Raw genomic sequence first — 16,684 nt, 5'->3', positions numbered from 1 at the left:
TCCTGAAGAAGAACTAATGGTCCTGCGAGACCTACTCAAAGAGAACTTAGATGTGTTTGCTTTGTCATATAAAGACCTAAAGGGGATTGATCCCATAGTATGCCAGCATCATATTGACCTAGAGCCTGATGCCAAACTTGTAAGGCAAAGGCAAAGACGTATGAATCCTAATTACTCTGCTCTGGTGAAGGCCGAATTATTGAAACTTCTTGAAGCAGAGTTCATTTATCCTGTGGCTAACAGTGAATGGGTTTCGCCCATTGTGGTAGTACCCAAGAAGAATGAGAAACTTCGAATATGTGTTGACTTTCGAAAGCTCAATTTGAAGACGAAGAAGGATCATTTCCCTATCCCTTTTATAGACCAACTATTGGGCACAATGGCAGGCCATGAGCTTTATTCCCTCTTGGATGGATTCAGTGGACATAACCAAGTCCAAATCGCAGAAGAGGACCAATCCAAAACAACCTTCACCACAGAATGGGGGACCTATGCCTACAGAGTGATGCCATTTGGGCTCTGTAATGTTTCTGCCACCTTCCAATGAGTAATGATGGCTGCCTTCTAGAATCATTTGCATGATTTCATTGAGATGTATCTTGATGACCTTTGTGTCTATAGCTTAATCGAGAACATTGGGGACACCTAGAGCAATGTTTTGACAGATGCCAAGAGTATGGGATCTCTCTCAACCCCGATAAGTGTGTCTTTGGTATCTCCTCAGGAGTTCTATTGGGCCATATTGTCTCTGCACAAGGGATTGCAACAGACCTGGCAAAGATTGAAAAGATTGCCGCCTTAACAGCACAAAAAAACCTCAAGAAATTAAGAGGATTTGTTGGCTGTGTGGGCTACTACAAAAGATTTATTGCGCATTTTGCAACCAAGGCAGCCCCTCTGCACAAGCTTCTAAGGAAAGAAGCCGAGTTTCTTTGGACGGATGACTGTGAAGAAGCCTTTAATTCACTAAAACAGTGCCTGATCCAAGCACCTATTTTACAACCTCCTGATTGGACGAAGGAGTTCCATATGCACACAAATGCATCAGTTGAAGGGCTAGGTGCCGTCCTATGTCAAGAGGCCCCCTCTAAATTAGATCAACCGATATATTATGCAAGTCGAAAGGTCACTGATAGGGAATGGAACTATACAGACAGAGCTTGAGTGCTTGGCAATGGTGTTTGCACTGGAGAAGTTTCGACACTATCTATTGTCAACGCATTTCAAGTTCTATGTGGATCATGAAGCCCTGTCCTTCCTGATGAACAAAGCAGATGTTAAAGGACGAATGATGAGATGGTTGCTCCTATTCCAAGAGTTTGACTTTGAAGTGGTCACTAAGCCTGGCCGTTTCCATGTCCTAGCCGATCATCTATCACGGATCCCTCAAACAGAAGAAGAGGACTAGGATGATCCAGATCTTCTCGATGCTTCTTTGTTTCTAGTTGAAACAGTTACTCCGTGGTATGTAGACATAGCCAATTTCCTGGAAACTCAACAATATCGTCCTGGCATCTCAAGCTGTGAGAAGAAGAAGCTTCAGTTAGAATCAGCCCCCTACACTTTGCTAGGCGGTTCATTGTATAAGAAAGGCAAAGATGAAGTGCTGCAAAGATGTGTTGCAGGGGATGAAATCGGCATAGTATTGAAAGCATGCCATGACAAACCCTATGGTGGACACTTTGCAGGAGAAGCGACAACCAGGAAGGATCTGTTAGCAGGATACTGGTGGTCGACCCTCCACAAGGATGCATATGATTACTGTAAGAGATGTGATGCTTGTCAGCGAATGGGGAAACCCAACAAAACAAATGCCATGCCATTGCAACCCATTCTTCCCCTAAAGCCGTTTGAGAAGTGGGGGATTGATTTTGTGGGTCCCATTGATCCACCCACCAGACGAAGGCAGAACAGATACATCTTAGTATGTACGAATTATATCATAAAGTGGTGTGAAGCTAAAGCCCTAAAGCAGGACAATGGTAATAGTGTAGCCCTGTTCATGTACGAGAATATTATCACTCGTTTTGGCAGTCCCCTCGAGTTGGTAAGTGACAAAGGTACTCATTTCCTTAATAAAATCATGGAGGAGCTGACTGAGCTGTATAACATCCGCCATCGCAAGTCCACTCCCTATTACCCCTGAGCTAACGGCCAAGTTAAAGTCACCAATCGCATCCTTTGCTCGATTATGACAAGAACGATTGCCGCACATCGTCGCGACTGGGACAATTGACTTACAGAGGCCCTCTGGGCGTACAGAACCTCTCATAAGGCAGCTACAGGATAGACCCCTTTCTAGCTAGTGTATGGTATAGAAGCCGTCTTCCCTATTGAACTGGAAATGCCCTCTTTGCGAGTGGCAATTAAAGAACGCTTGGGAGATAATGAGTCATTACAATGCTGTCTCCTGCACTTGGAATGCTTGGATGAGATACGATGGATGGCCCTACAATGCATGGAAACCACTCAAGCGCGACACAAGGCCTATCATGATAGTTTCATCAAGCACAAGGAGGTCAAAGAAGGTGATCTTGTCCTAGCCTATGATTCGAGATTTGGTAAGTTTCCTGGCAAGCTTCAACAACGGTGGATGTGCCCGTACAAGGTACTTGTTGTCAATCCTAACGGCTCTGTTCAGGTACAGACCGTTGATGCCTCTGATGATCCTTTCCTCATCAATGGCTATCGCCTGAAGATGTACTTTCCTCCCTGGGGATCTTGACAATCACAGTCGACCTACCCCTTTCCTTTTGGGCGTTGCACTATCCTTCTTGTCGTACTTTTGATAGCCATTATGATTCTCCTCATGAGGCGGTCTCATTCTACTACCCCCTCGCAGGAACATCTCAACCCAACATTGTTCTCTTCTCGTCTGATCCAACAACGGTGGCGAGGTTGGTCCTGATATATGGTATTTCTACCATTCTCTTTCTTAAGAAAAAAAAAACAAAAGAAGAAAAAAAAAGAGAAAAAAAGAAAAAAGGAAAAAAAAACAGCAAAACTATTATGGGAGAAAAGGAAGGAATTTCCTGTCATAACAGGCCTCGTTCCAAGAAAAGGTAGAAACACCCTTGAGCGGGAACCTGACCGTGGAAAAGGTGGTAACACCCCGCAGTTTAGGAGAGCTGACTCACCAGCACAATCTTTCTGGCAAGTAATTGAAGCCACCTCCCTTGGTGCGCTGTCTCTGTAATATCAGTCTGTCTGCCCTTCTTAACAGACGACTTTTCTTACAAATCATTGAAGTACGAGACTTGTTTGTTGCCTCCCTGGGTACGCCTTGTCTTCAAGACCCTCGTGACAACAATAGTAGACACGATCTTCATCACCAACCCCTTGAGTAATGTGAGCTTTCATCCTAATAGGATGGGGACGTGAGTATGGGTTGCCCTCTGTATCTATCAGCGAGAGTGAGACAGAGGGTGGGGTGAGTGACCACTCTTTCCTTTTAAATCAAATGAGAGGTGAGATGTGTGAACAGAGTGTTGCACGCACGGGATGGGCCTCTCAATGCACAAAGCACGATTTGTTCCTGTGCACTGCACCATAAGGCTCCCTAGCCTTCCTTCTTGCACTTTATGCCGGCACAGGGCGGGATGCACAGTTGCACCATCAAAAGCACACAAGGCATACAACCTCTGCACAAGTGACAGTGAGGATTACATCAATGGGTTTCAGGAAAGGGTTGCCCTCTGTATCTATCAACAGAGCGTGAGACAGAGGGTGGGCTGAGTGTGACTGGTGTTTCTTCAATCAATTACCGAGAGGTGAGGATTGAGGGACGTTACAACCTTTGGAGTTAGGTGCGTTTCTATTTTCCTATGCACCCATGGGAAGGGTCTCTGCCATCAGCACAGGACACATCACTCTGTCCTATACACTGCACTGTAAGGCTCCCTTGCCTTTCTCCTTGCACCTATGCCAGACGGGTTGGACACACTGATGCACCATCAATTGTGCACCCTGGCATACTCCCTCTACATCATTCCTTTGTCGATTCCTAAACTGGGTGTGAGCTATAGGTTTCATCTTGATTTCCTCGAGTGACATTAGTCATGGGATGAGTGCCTGCTCTTTCAATCCATTTGAGTGATCGTGAGTTGAGTGCAATATCCCTCGCTATCGACGAATTTCATGTGATTCTTTCAACCAACTACCTCCCTTGGTGCTGCCGTGTGGTCCTTGCCACAAAGGACATGAGAGAGTGCTGTGAAGATACCTTGTTACCTCCTGCAGCAGCCAACGATGCCTCCAGACACAACCTCGATAGTCGACATTCCTTCTCGGCAATATGGGCCAAGTTTTTCTAACCCTACACCTTCTATTTCTCAGTACTGGTCATGTTTTAAGTGTGGGGATGTTTGTGGTTGGTCTGATGTGGGGTACTAGGTTCGTGAAGTTTGGTTTACCCTTTCTATTAAGGTCTTAAGTGTGGGGACGCGCTCTTGCGCGTCTATGTTGTATACCCCCATGCATACACCCTATTCTAATCATGCATCTATGCGATGATTTCATTTCACCCTGATGGGGTCCCTTCCCTACCCTTTTGTTCTATTTCACCCTATCCTAGGGGTTGTTCCTTGACCGCTTGCCCTTATTCTTGGTTTGATGCTTCTTTCATATGAATGGACCTTACGTTCATTGGAATCCCAATCCAACCTTACACCCCTGTTTGTCCCTTCGAACTGCCTAGTTTTCCTTTCTACCAACCCCTATTCTGACAGACGGTTTTCAAGTTATTAATTTTTGAAGTAATTCTTGTAAATTGGATAATGTTCCATGTGAACGCGTCATTATTGCTTCAAAACCCTAATCTGATGTGATGTCCCTATCCTATCCATTCTCCTTGACATTTTTTCTTTTTATTCCGTGTCATTTCGATGCACGCTTGATCCATTATTAAATTTTTTGGGTTTTGGGGCATTTTTTGTGCATATTTTTCACATTTTTCCATGCGAACCTGCCCTATTTTCACCGGAATTCCAATTTGATATGATAGCCGTGTCCTGCCATCCTTTCCCCCACTTTTTCCTTTTTCCTCCCCCCTCTTCCAACTGTCGGATTTTTAGTTATTAATTTTTCTGAGTGTTTTCGGATGCATTTTTTGTGTTTTTTCCATGTGAACCCATCCTAGTTTTCCCCAAACTGAGTTTTAATGCACCAGTACTGTGAATTATTATTTTTGGATTTTTTTTCTTTTTACCGCCTGCTATTTCGATGCACGGTTTTTCTCGTATTAATTTCCGAGTCCATTTTTGGGCCCATTTTTGGGGTTTTTCCCATGTGAACGCATCCTATCTCGATCGGAACCGTGTTTTGTCATGATAGGCTTGTCGAACACATTGTTCTGTACACTTTTCCTTCTTTTTGCACTTTGTTTCGATGCGCAGATTTTCCAATATTAATGCCCGTATGTGTTTTGGGGTTTGTTTTTTTGCGTTTTTCCCATGTGAACACCCTGATTTTGTCCGAGAACCCATGTGGTATGTTTCCAACATTTTCCCCGCATCTCTTGCCCATTTTTTCATTTTAGAGATTTTTGATCCGACAAACGGTTTGGATTTTATTAATTTTTTTTCATTTTTCTTGTTAACCGCGTTTCTCGTCTCACGCGTGAACGCATCTGTTTTTGGTTTTATGCACCTCGGGATGCCCTCGTGGCGTCCGTGGCTAGCGCATTCCCATCCCTGCCCATTTGACTCCGTCATTGCAATTTTTTTTACCCCCGCCCGCGCATGCGTACGGGCCGGTTCTTCCATTTGAGTTATTTCTTTTATTTTTCTTTTTTCATTATTTAAAAAAAAAAGATAACAACACAAATACATCAAAAGAGGAAAAAAATAAAAAAATAATTTAAAAAATAGAGAGAGAAAAATAATAATAATACCTCAATTAAAAAAAACAAAAAAAAACCAAACACAACCAAAATAATTAAAAAAACACACAATTAAAAAAAAACCCAAAAGACCAGAAAGAAAACCAAGCATAAAGAAATAACTAAGAAAAAAACAGAAGAAGAAACAAAAAGAAAGAAAAAAAAGAGAAAAACAAAAGGGAAACAAAGAAGAAGAAGAAGAAGAAAAGAACGAAGCACTAAATCAAGAAAATGCATTATTTTTATTTTAAAAAAAACTGACCTGTCCGTTGCGTGTCGCGCCCCTTCCTCCCTGCTCCTTCTTCCTCCATAGCCACCAGCTCCCCTTCCTCTCTCCTCCTTCCTCCTTCCTTTCTTCTCCTCCCCTTTCTTTTTTTTTAAATTTCTCCTCCTCCTCCTCCCTCTTCTCTTCTCCCCCCCTGCAGCGTCGTGTGCTGCCCCAACCCCCTCTGTCGCCCTCTAGCGATGTCGGATGCCTGTCGACGACTGCGCTGCCCGTCGGACGCCGCTGCTGTTGCTGCCCCTGCCCTTGAACGCTCGTTGCCACGCTATCCTTGTTGTCGGCCGCCTCTCCTCCAGCCCCAGCTGCCACCGCGACCTTCGGCCTTCACCGCGCCGCCACCGTCCCCCTCCCCCTCCCCCTTCTTCTTCTCCCCGTCCCCGTCCCCCTCCTCCTCCTCCTCCTCCCCCTCCTTCTCCTCCTCCCCCTCCCTCTCCTCCTTCTCCCCCACCACCTAACTGCCAGGTTAGTTAAACTAACCTAACTTTAGTTAAATTAACCTAACTTTAGTTAACTTAACCCCACTACAGTTAACCTATCTAACCTTAGTTAGTCACTAACCTAACTAGGGTTAGTCCCAACTAACCTAACTGTAGTTAGGTCCTCACTAACCTAACTAGGGTTAGTCCCAACTAACCAAACTGTAGTTAGGTCCTCATTAACCTAACTAGGGTTAGTCCCTACTAACCTAATTGTAGTTAGTATCATTAACCGAACTCAGGTTAGTTCCATCCCCCACTAACCTAACCTAGGGTTAGTTGACCCCAGTTAATTGACCCCAGTTAGTTACCCCCACTAACTTAACCCCTAGTTAGTTTCCACCTTTACTAACTGAACCCTGGTTAGTTAGGACTTGACTAACTACCTTAACTTGACTAACCAACCTAGACGAACTTAATTGACCTAACTAGCCTAGACTAACTCAAACTAACCTAATCAACCCTGACTATCCTAACTAGACTAGACTAGACTTACCCTGACTTAACTGACTTACTTAGACTAACTTGACTTAGTTGACTTGACTTGACCTTACTTGACCTTACTTGCCCAACTAACCTGATTTACATAATTTAATTGATTTAGTTAATTTCAACAATTCATTTAAACTAAAAAAAAGTACAATTTTTTTTCTAAAGATCCCCCTATTTATGCAATTTTTTGGAACATTTGTAAGGTGAAAATTTAAACAAAAAAATTAAAATTAAAATTTTTAAAAATTAACAATTTAAAAATTCATTCAAAATTCCCTAAAAAATGGATAAAATTCATTTAAAATTAGTAAAAATACAAAAATAAATTCAAAAAACTCTCAAAAAATTTCACACATCCCTTTGCCCTTTTTCTACTAATTTTTCACTTAACAAAATATTTCCATAAAAGACAAAAATATTTTTTGAAGCACCAAAATCATCACAAAAATTCATTTTAAATCCTACAAACCATCTGAAAATCCAGGTTGAATTAACATAAATTATGGGCATTTCCTATATGGCTGTAATTTTATTTTTTTCCTTCATCACATATCTATGTGCTATATATCCTGATTTAATTATTATTATTATTAAAAAACAAAACAAAACAAAAACAAATAAACCAAACCAAATAATAAATACAAACCAAACACAATATAAAAGTTAAAAAAAAAACTAAAAATCAACAAACACACTAAGAAGTTTTATTTATTTTGTTCAGTCAGTGGTCTTTGATTTTGTTTGACTAGATTTATTGCTTTTGGGGGACTCCTCCGTACGCCTTCAGGCCATTGCATATACACCCCTACCAGGTATTTGTTTTTTGAGATTTATTTATTTTCATTACCCCCTTAACCACAATTAATTATTCAAATAAACTTTATTCACCCACCTTTTCTACACACATTCGTGCTAAATACACAATTTAATAATAAAAATTATCCAGCCATTCACTTTGCACGTGCTATATGCGCTTAAGAGGCACCTTAATTTGTAATAAAACTGAATTAGTCGTCACGAAAAAGCACGCGCTAGCAAAAAAGCACTCCACATCACTATTAAATTTTTATTAAAGAATTTGCATTTAGAGACCCAGTCTGGGAATCGTAGTCCGGGTTGCGATAAAACATTTTAAATTTTAAGAAGGAACCGCCGTTTTCTTATTAAGGTTCAGAACCTAATAAAATGTCACCCATTATTACTAATTTCTTAAAATGAACCCTTCATTAAAATAATTTCCCCTCACTGCACTTTTTTTCCCTTTTTGATAAACACACTTCGTGGGATGGGCACGTAAAAGTATTTTAGTTGACACTGATGGTCCAAGTTATGGTCAAGTCTTGATGTACATCTTTCTGGTAGTTTGATTTGTCTATGTGTTACGATTACGGGTGCGGTGTGTAGTTCTTTCTTTCTTGCCTGATACGGGGATTTGGATGCTTGATTGTTGCATCACATGAAGTTTTCAGTCGCATATGTATCGAGGTCATGCCGAATTTTTTTTAGGATGTGTATTGTCTGGGTGGTACATGGGTTAGTTACGTCTATGTCTGTACGAGTGTCCTTCTTTTTGGCTTGATTTATTTTTGATAGCCCTTTGGTTGTTTTGCAGGCATTCTTTGTGACTGTCTGTATTGTGGTGTGTGTGTTTTCCATCTGAATGGCACCTCATGCTCCACCCCCTATCCAATATGTCCCATTGGTTAGTAGGGATTATTCTTCCCTACTAGCTTTTGAGCCTATAGCGAAAGCACGCCTTGCAACTTTCGTGGCTACTTCCTTCCCCTTGATTCAAGAAGATCCATCCATATGTGATGAGTTCCTTGCCTCATATAGCAAGAAGTCGGGACTGGTCCATGGTACTTCTATGACACTGACACCCCGAGGGTTAGGGAAGGCTTTGTCTCTTCCCTACAAAGGAGAGCCCTTTGTTACAGCTAGACAACTATTCTCTAACGATGAGATTTTCAAGCTGTTACAGAAGCAGACCAAGGAAATTCTTGATGTCAAGAAAGTGATCAACACTTCAGGAGTTTCCTTTTCCATGATCAATGATCCTTTGTGGAAGTTGATTTGCCAATTCCTCCAAGACAGGTTTATGCTTGCAAAAACACCATCCCATTACTTGTCCAAAGAGCTCTTTACAGCTTCCAGGATGGTGTTAAAAGAAGTAGCTATTGATTGGAGTACTTACCTACTCACAAAGATGGATCAACATTTCGTCAAAGTAACAAGGGGAAATGTCACAAATATCACATATGGATCCTACCTGTATGCTTTCTGGACATACTCAGGTTTAAAGAAGGGTGTGCTACCACCTTCTCCATCTGATCCAGTACCTCCCCCTCCACTTTCAGAAGAGTCAGACCCTATTGATATAGAGGATCTGGATTCTCCTCCTCCCCTGGTCATTCAGCGAAAGCGCTTGAAGCGGGTGGAAGATAAAGCTCCTTCAGTTCTTCCTTCAGTCACAGTTCCTGCTACATCTGGTAGTGACCTTCCTCCTTATCTCACATGTAACAACCTATTCTGGGCACATAGAGAGGGTTCCTTGCACATATCAGTACCTTCACTGAACAGTTTAGTGTCGGGAGATGCCATTCCATTCCTCTGTAGAGACATTCAGAGTTCAATTGAACTTTCCGTGACAGCCTGTGCTCAACAATTGTATGCTTCCTTTTATGAAGAACTCATACAATCTAAAGACCAGTTGCATAAGGTAACATCCGAGTTAGCCTCTGTTAAAGACACACTCGCAGATCTATTTAAGCAGATGGAGCAACAAACCCAAATGATTGAGACCCAAAGAGAAGAGATATCTTCTTTGAAGATTCAGTTAACAGAAGCTCAATCCGAGGTCACTAAAATCTCCGAGGAGAAAGAGAGGATGTCCAAAAAAGCGCAAGAGTTTTAGACTCTTTTAGATGCAAAACTCTCAGCCTTACAGACTGCTCAGGACATAGTGGACTTACAAGCCTCCCAAATCAAGCAGTTGCAAGACCAACTAGCACAGTCACGGTCTGTTCCTCAAGCCCTAATGTTCCACTGATCCCTTCTCTCTCTAAGCAGGACTTGGCAGTTCTCCAGAGACATTCTACCTTGTGTCCATTATTCCAAGATAAAGTGGAAGGATTGCAGTCTAGGGTGGATCTGCTATGGTCTACCTTTGAGCATTTCTAGGAATATATTCCTCCGGACCATTCTTTCTTTGTCCACTATCAATTGCAGAAGTTGGCCTTTTACATGAAGCTTTCAACGATGGATCTTCCTCTTTCAAAGGATGGTTGGAGTGGGGCTTGGTCTCCTGAGTTGTTGACAGAAGTGGTCCGTATGGTGTTTGAAGATTCTGTGATGATGGATATCATGTTGCTGTCATATATGTATCTACGGGGAGATCCGTTGATTCCATATGAAGTAGATATGGCATGGTATGTGGGAGACGTGGTTTTACAAGCTGTTTTGTATGTCAACTATTTGGAGTTGCGAATAGATGACATGTTCCAGAGTTACTTCTCAAAAGTGGCTACTTGCCCTGATAATTCCTGGCACTCCATGATTGATTCTGTGGTCTTGAATCAACGGCAAAACACAGCTTCTACCTATGTACAGAGCACTAACCAATTGAGGGTATCCCTTAGTTCACCTTTCCAAAAACCATCCATTTGATTCAACCTTTTTTGATGCCTATCAAAGAAGATCTATCTTAGGTCCCTTTGTTCCTAGCCTACTGTATTATCAACAAATGGCTCATTGTTATGATACCTATCTTTCCCTCTATCAAACCAATTCAACAGCAATCTTACCCCTTCTTTTCCAACCTCAATATTTTCCTCAAATTTCAATATTTACATATTATTCTTTTATTGAAGATAGAGTTTTTTCCCCTTCTCCACCATGCCCTTCTTCATCTATCCATGTACCTTCTACCTTTCCTATTTATCAATTAACACCTTTCCTAACTGATTCCCTAAAATTTTCAGCCACTCCTTCTTTAACTTATTCCTCCTTTTATGATTTTGCCTACCCATCTCTTCATCCTCTTTTACTTATTCCACTTCCATCTCTTGCCACTTCTATCTCTCAGCCCCCTTAGTTGGTTAGTGAATGTGAAGGGTTTGATCAGCAGATTCCCAGAAGAAGAGGATGGAGCTCGACTGATTCTCTTACAGAACCTCAAATTAACTCAATAATTTGAGGGGATTGGACAACTGCCAGTCAAGCATACCAAAACTACCTTCATTTTGCTCACCAATATTCACAATCTCTAGATCCTTCAGTGAGATTGACAACTCATTTTGCTTGGTATCTAGCATACATGCATAGGCATTCCCATAATGATCAAAAGGCCATTCCAAAAATTTCTATGAATTTCAATGTAAACATTGACTCTCACCAGTTGGATGTCCTGTATTTTCATGCCCTATGTCTCCCTAGCAGATACCTTGTTTTGCTAGAAAGGATGTGCTGCCTGCAGTTCTTTCAAAATCCTCCAAAGACATTTGTAGATGAATCATTCTCCAGGGATCATTTTCGAAACCACCAAGCCTTCAAAAGGGATCATCTTCATTGATGCCTTTGCAATGTATCTTGGATGATTCTTAATGATATATATCTCTTTTTGAAGGTGTCAGAGAGAGAACCAGGGAGAGAGAAAGAGGAGAGAGAAAGATTGTAGAGGAGAGAGAAAGACTGCAGGAAGAGAGAGAATAAGAGTGACGAGGAGAGAGAAAGACTAGAATTGGAGAGAGAAAGACACAAAAGATGAGGAAGCCATGGAAGCTTAGAGCAAGAAGGGAGAGAAAGATTGTAAATGTATTGATTTGTCAAAAGATGTGAAAAATTACAACTTCTCTTCTTATATACCAGTGTCTATGTGACATGGCATATTATTAGCATTCTAACTATTCCCAGCTTTTTACAATCCATCCCTTCCCAAAAGTTTTTGTCTTAAAAAACAAACCTAGAAAGAACTAAAGAAGAGATGGATAGAACAGAGTACTACTCTGTTTTACAGCTTACAAATGGGAGATTAGTGAAGAATTATCATTACAAGGGCTGAATTTGAAGAATGGAAAGAGGACCTTGCTATATACATGATTTGAAGAACTTCAGAAGCAATTGGAGCCATAAAATCTTCAACAAATAGTTCTAGAAGAAAGTAGACAGCTTGCTGAAATAACAGCCCCTGGTGGACCAAATCTGCCATAACTTTTGATAGAAGTGTCCAAATGAGATGTACCACATATCAAAACGAAGCTCTTGAAGAGTACTTTAAGCTCATGTAGATAGCTCAATTCTGAAAATGAAGTACAACAAAAATTGTTCTAAAACAGCGTGTTGTCCTGAACCAGCCTGCACCAATACTAGCTCCATAAGCAATAGGCTTCAGCCACCAATGTATCCCTCAAGTATGGATACTCATCCAATATTGAATCAGGTCTCCAAGAAGCCTCTTCAGAGGGTAAAACTCTCCATTTAATCAAATATTCCACAATAGAACGTGATCAAAGCTTCTTTTCACGCTGACCTATAACAGCCTCTGGGATGTACTGAACAATACCATCTTCATCAATAGGTGGCAACTCATCAACTAAATCCACTGGATCACCATAATAGGGCTTGAGCTAACTAACATGGAAGATGTTATGAATCTTTGTAGAAGAGGGAAGCTCTAGTCTGTATGCCAAATCTCCAATCCGCTTAAGGATCCTGTAAGGGCCATAGAATCTGTGGGCAAGCTTATTACTGGATCCATCTTTCAATGTAGAGTACTTGGATTTGGGCACCTTCAACAAAACCAGCTCTCCTTCCTGGAACTCTAAAGGCCTCCTCTTCTCATCAGCATACATCTTCATCTGATCTTGAGCCTTCCTTAGATTCACCTTGCATTACTGAAGAAGGGTCTGCATTCTTTCCAACTCTTCCTTCCCATGAGGGTTGATCTTTTCATTAAAAATGACTGTGGGTAAGGGCACCTTGTAACCATACAAAGCCTCAAAGGGTGAAACTCCTATGCTCGCATGAGTGGAATTATTATAAGTAAACTCAGCCAGGTGTAACCAAGAATGCCATGAGGTTTGGACATCATAGCAAAAATGGCGAAGATAAGTCTCCAACCATTTATTAACTCTCTCTGTTTGTCCATCAGTTTGGGGATGATAAGTCGTAGATGGAGCCAACTTAGTACCCATAGATGTAAATACCGCTTGCCAAAAGTTACTCATAAACTTTGAGTCCCTATCATGGACGAGATCACCTGCGGTAATCCATGTAATTTGAAAATATGCTCCATAAACTGGTTGGCCACCTGAGAAGCAGTAAACTGAATTTTTGTTGGGATAAAATGAGCTGCTTTGGTGAGTCTGTCAACCACCACATAAATACTATTCCACCCCTTCTTGGTAGTAGGTAAGCCAGTGATAAAGTCCATAGTAATATGAGTCCATTTACCCGTAGGAATAGGCAATGGCTGCAACAAACCTCCTGGCTTATGGGTGCTATCCTTATTTTGCTGACAATGCATACACTTCATAACGAAGTCCTTGACATCTTTTCACAGTCCTTTCCAATAAAAGCTCTTGCTAATCCTATCATAAGTCTTGAAAACTCCCAAGTGTCCAGCTAAAGGCGAAGAATGCAACTCCTCCATAATTTTTCGCTTGAAAGAAGAAGTAGAGGAAATAACAATCTTGCCCTTCCACCAAATAAGACCATTTTTAAGCTGGCAATGTGAGTTTTCTTCCATAAGACCTTGCTGTAATTTCTGAAAGATTTGGCTGAATTCCTCATCTAAGAGGTATGCCTCTTGTAGCTCTTCAATCCAATCACTATGTAATTCTGTCATGGCTGATACTTTGCAGGCCCACGTACGAGAGAGAGAATCAGCCACTATGTTATCTTTGCCCCTTGTATGAGTGATGTCAAAGTCATAATTTTGTAATGTTGCTACCCATCGTCGTTGCTTTGGAGTAAGATTTGACTGAGTAAGGAAATACTTGAGTACCCGATGATCACTATGTACTCTGAATCGGCTGCCATATAAGTAATGGTGCCATTTCTTGATTGCATGCAGAATAGCCAACATTTCCTGGTCATAAACATTCATGGCCATCTCCTTATCAGTAAGCTTACGGCTTTCAAATGCAATTACTCCATGCTCCTGAAGCAAAACAGCCCCAATGCCACGGCCACTAGCATCACACTGTATAGTAAACTCTTTAGAGAAATCTGGGCATACAAGAATAGGAGCAGAAGTAAGTAATTCCTTTAACTGGTTGAAGCTGCTATTTGCAAGAGCATCCCAAAAGAAAGCCTCTTTCTTCAACCTGTCAGTTAAAGGGGCTGCAATTGCCGCATAATGCTTTATAAATCTGTGATAGAATGAAGATAGACCAAGAAATCCTCTAAGAGAGGTAGTAGTAGTAGGCGTTGGCCAATCTTTTATGCATTGCACCTTCTTGGGATCAGCCTGTATTTCTTTTTCACTGACTATATGTCCCAAGTATTCCACTTCAGTCTGCATGAAAGAACACTTCTTCTCCTTAGCAAAAAGCCTGTGATGTCTCAACACATCAAAAACCCTCCTCATATGCGACAAATGATCCTGAAAAGTCTTGCTGTAGATCAAAATGTTGTCAAAGAACACCAAGACAAACTGAAAGAGGAAAGGTTGTAGAATCTTATTCATCAGGCTTTGAAAGGTAGCTGGAGCGTTTGTAAGGCCAAATGGCATCACCAAGAAATGGTAGAGCCCACGATCAGTCCTAAAAGCAGTCTTGACCTCATCACCCTCTCTCATGCGAATCTGATGATACCCTGATCTCAAATCAATCTTCGTGAAGAATCGAGCCCCCTTAAGCTCATTAAGCAAATAATCTATCCTAGGTATAGGATACATGTTCTTCACTGTTATCTTATTGAGATCCCTGTAGTCAATGCACATTCTGAAAGATCCATCTTTCTTTTTGACTAACAGGACTGGGGACGCATAAGGTGAAGAACTTGGTTCATTGAATCCCATTTCAAGAAGCTCTTTGATTTGCTTGGCTACTTCCTCTCGTTCACATTTTGATAGTCTATAAGGTGGCTTATTGATTGTCTTTGAGTTGGGTTCCAAATCAATGGGGTGATCCACCGCTCTCTTAGGAGGCAATGAAGTAGGTACTTCAAATAAATCTCTATACTCCTCAAGAAGAGCTGTCAAGGCTGGATGGTTTGCTGAATTATTGGGTTGATCCTGTGTTTCTTTGTTCAAATGCAATACAAATATCTGTGAGCGCTTTTTGTACTCTTTCTTGAGTTGTTGAATGGTGATAAGCTGAAAATCAGATCTACTAGGGATCCCCTGTAAACGGATGAGTTGTCCATTGGAGAAAAACTCCATATATAACTGTGAGAAATCCATAGTAATCCTGCCTAAGGTCATCAACCAATCACAACCAAGTACAATATCTATGGGCCCCATTTCCAAAGTGATCAGGTTTACTTTGACTTCAAAATTTTCAGCCATCTGCAAAGAAACCTGTGGGCAAATCTGCGTACTGGTTTCCTCTTCACCATTAGCCACTTGTACTCGAATGGGCTGCTGTAAGTCGGTGGGAACACAATTCAACTTGTACATAATAGATTTATTGACAAAACTGTGAGTACTACCACTATCTATCAAGATGAACACCGGCTTTCCACATATGCTTCCCTTCATACGAAGTGTATTAGGGCTCTTAGATCCCGTCCAAGCATCCATAGAGATAGAACAATTAGTGGCAGCAGGCAACTCATTACAAAATCCACCAGGATCAAATGGGATATCACCGCCTGGATCAAAAGGAAAAGAGTCAGATGGATCATAAAAGTACTCCTGTCCACCATCATCCTCGAAATCTTCATTTTCAGCATTGATTGTGACTGCATTAACTTCATCTATGTCATTTTCAAAGTCCTCAAGAACTAGCATGCTCTGAAACTTTGGCTTGGCATTTTTGTATACACACTTTGAAGCATGGTCAGGAGTATACTTTTCTCCACACTTGAAGCATAAGCCTTTGTCCTTTCTTTCCTTGTAAAGATCCATGGGAATATTTCTGGAATTTGTATTGGCTGAAGTAGACTTAGGCTTATTGTCACCTTGCTTAGATTCAACCTTTGGACTGTTTGCTATCCTGAAATTGCTTTGAAGCCTAGAAGCATTAAATGGAGGATAACTTGGTATCCGTAAGCTCCCACTAGGCATATGATTGCTGCCATAATTGTTACCAACTTGCCCTTGCTTTAAAACAGTCCTTGGCTGTCCATAACTTGACTGAAATGAAGACTCTTTCCTATACTTCCTTTCATAGTGCTCTGCAAGCTCAATAGCCTTGAAAAGTGAAGTAGGATTCTGCGCCATAACATCAGCTGACAAGGATGGTTCTAAACCATACATGAACTTGTGTAACTTGGCCTCATCACTGATGTTTTCCACATACATGGTCAAGTTGAGGAATTGGTTTGTATATTCTCTTACACTTAGGCTCCTTTGTTCCAAGCCATACCATCTTTGTTCTAACTTCTCTTTTT

At 41.3% G+C, this 16,684-nt stretch overlaps 1 pseudogene; it reads right to left on the bottom strand.

The window, feature by feature from the left end:
- Nucleotides 1–16,684, bottom strand: part of LOC148015161 (uncharacterized) — a 77,947-nt pseudogene that overhangs the window by 39,981 nt on the left and 21,282 nt on the right.

The sequence above is a fragment of the Lygodium microphyllum genome, chromosome 24, assembly GCF_053477565.2.
Source record: "Lygodium microphyllum isolate KBCC chromosome 24, Lygodium_microphyllum_v1.1.10, whole genome shotgun sequence".
Classification (NCBI taxonomy): domain Eukaryota; kingdom Viridiplantae; phylum Streptophyta; class Polypodiopsida; order Schizaeales; family Lygodiaceae; genus Lygodium; species Lygodium microphyllum.
Note: the sequence above shows the minus strand (reverse complement) of the source record. Positions and strands in the feature narration are given on the sequence as shown.